Genomic DNA, 2621 nt, shown 5'->3' with positions numbered 1-2621 from the left:
AACAGATTTCATAAAAGCTTCATGTGGTTTCAGACAGTATTTTATTTGTTTCCAAGATGGTGTCTTTGTAGCCCAACCTGGTCTCAAATTTAAAATCCTCCTGCATTAGCCTCCAGAATGTTAGAAATCACAATCATGTCTCACCAAGCCTGGCTCACACAGCATTCTTTGGATTGTTCTATATTTATCAAATAACCTGCAAACAAAACTAAATTCAAATAAAATCTAAGTGATTTTTGTTTGTTTGTTTGTTTAAACAGCCTGCGTGTTGGCATGAAAAGGAAATGCCTAACTCTGCAAGTCTCAATAAATTTTTTTATTAGATCCAAAGTCTTTATGAAAGGAAGGAGAGGGAGGAAGAGGGAAGACCCCATTCCCAGTGCACGAACCCCTTCACTCTCTGGTTCCTTTCTGCCCTGGCAGCTCTAATACTAAACAAACCATTCAGGAAGTTTCATATCTTTCTCATTATTAAGTCCCTATGTGCTAAGCACCTTAGGTTTGGCTTCCTAAGACAGTAAGAAATCCACCTCCTCTTTGGAAGGCTGACTTAGATGCCAATGTGTATGATTTGACAACAGGGAAATACACAGCTCAGTCACCCCAAGTGGTTGCAGCTGCTGTGAAATGCTTGCTCTCCCCCACCCTTCCCCTCCCCCCCCCCTCTTTACCTGGGCTGTACATTTACAGTAGCACGGTAGCACTTCCTAAAACCACATAGATGTTCACAGCAGTAGTCAGGGCATTGGTCAAGGGGTAATTAAAAAAGTCATCAGGTGGGAAGCTTCAGAGACCAGAGGCACCCTATGCTCCTTTCTTCTCTTGAGGGAAATGCATTTTCAGAATGGAGAGGATAAAGGCAAGCCGTGTAATGTTGATGTTTCCGCCCACCTTTACAAGGCTCAAGCTTCCCGTCTGAGTTGGATTCCCAGGATCAGTACTTTGCAAATCTGATGTAAGGCGGTTCCGTTGACCTGTTCCTCTGGCCCCTTTGATGCTGACTTCGCAGATGGTGATAAATGGGGAACAAGGCATTTTTATTTCTTCCTTTACGTGCTGGAAGCAGTGGGATCAAACTTTACTGGGCCAGCCCTGTAGACAGTGGGAGTAGTGCTGGGAGAGAGAACATTGTGGAATTGTTTATTGAAGCTCTTCCAGAGTCCCTGCAGGGCTTGAGAAGGAGTCATTAAAATTCTTCTCTCGTCCGCCTTCTTTGCCGACATCACAGCTAAGCCAACTCTGGTGAAAAATACTCATACCAGACCTGAACAGCTTCACATTTTCAAATTGTAGAAATGTGCCTTTTCTTGTTTGTTCTCATTTCCCATCTTGTATACTTTTCTCACTCTTGTCCTTGCCTCCGGAAACTCCTATTGCTTGCTTACATGGTTTTATTTTTATATATAGCTACCTTTAGCATCCCTTCGGGTTTAGTGTTAGACAGAGTCGATTGGTCTACATGGGGGCCTAGTACTGCCATTGTCTATCAAAGATGTGCTTGCCTCATTTAGGAGATGAGATCATGTAGCTAATGCTGAGAAAATGTAAGGTGTAGTCAGTCATACACTTTATCAATCTCTTTATATGTATCTAAGAAGTACATCAAGAGAAAAACTATTTGTTTATTTTATTTTTTAAAGATTTATTTATTTATTTTATGTATATGAGTACACACTGTAGCTGTACAGATAGTTGTGAGCCTTCATCTGGTTGTTGGGAATTGACTTTTAGGACCTCTGCTCGATGCAGTCAACCTCCGCTTGCTCCGGTTGGCCCACTTACTCAGGTAGACGCCAATTGCTCAGTCCCTGCTCGCTGCTTTGGGTCCGGCCCAAAGATTTATTTATTATTATAAATAAGTACACTGTGGCTGTGTTCATATACACTGGAAGAGGGCATCAGATCTCATTAGGGGTGGTTGTGAACCACCATGTGGTTGCTGAGATTTGAACTCGGGACCCTTGGAAGAGCAGTCAGGGCTCTTACCTGCTGAGCCATCTCACCAGCCCCTATTTTGTTTATTTTAAAAGACGAAGGTTGGGCTGGTGCGATGGCTCAGCAGGTAAGAGCCCTGACTTCTCTTCCAAAGGTCCTGAGTTCAAATCCCAGCAACCACATGGTGGCTCACAACCATCTGCAATGGGATCTGATGCCCTCTTCTGGTGCATCTGAAGACAGCTACAGTGAACTTATATACAATAATAAATAAATTTAAGAAACACACACACACACACACAAATAAATAAATAAAAGATGAAGGTTATTTTTCTTCTATCTTTTGGTTTGTTCTTTGGTTGATTTTTGTTTGTCTGTTTTGTTTGTTTTTGTATTTAGGTTTAAAACCAGGATTTCCCACACATAAGGGAAGCCCTGTACACTGAGGAATGGCCCGTCCCCTTTCCAATGTTACTCTACCTTTTTAGACAGTTTGCTAAGCTGGCCTGGAAAGCCTTCAGTTTTTAGTCCTCCTGCCTTAGCTTCACAGGTATCCAGGACTACACACCCACACTATAAGGCCTGACTAAAATAGTTTATCATAAGCATATGGCATTAAATAAAATTGTTTAATCTGATAAAATATTACAGCATAATCAAAACAATAGCAATAATGACCATGAAGA

At 41.7% G+C, this 2621-nt stretch overlaps 1 protein-coding gene across 10 annotated transcripts in view; it reads left to right on the top strand.

Annotated features, from left to right (window-relative positions):
• Tmem144 (transmembrane protein 144) overlaps window positions 1–2621 on the top strand; it is a 43444-nt gene that overhangs the window by 34653 nt on the left and 6170 nt on the right. The gene's annotated exons all lie outside the window — the stretch shown is intronic.

This window comes from Mastomys coucha, unplaced genomic scaffold (assembly GCF_008632895.1).
Source record: "Mastomys coucha isolate ucsf_1 unplaced genomic scaffold, UCSF_Mcou_1 pScaffold16, whole genome shotgun sequence".
Classification (NCBI taxonomy): Eukaryota; Metazoa; Chordata; class Mammalia; order Rodentia; family Muridae; genus Mastomys; species Mastomys coucha.
Note: the sequence above shows the minus strand (reverse complement) of the source record. Positions and strands in the feature narration are given on the sequence as shown.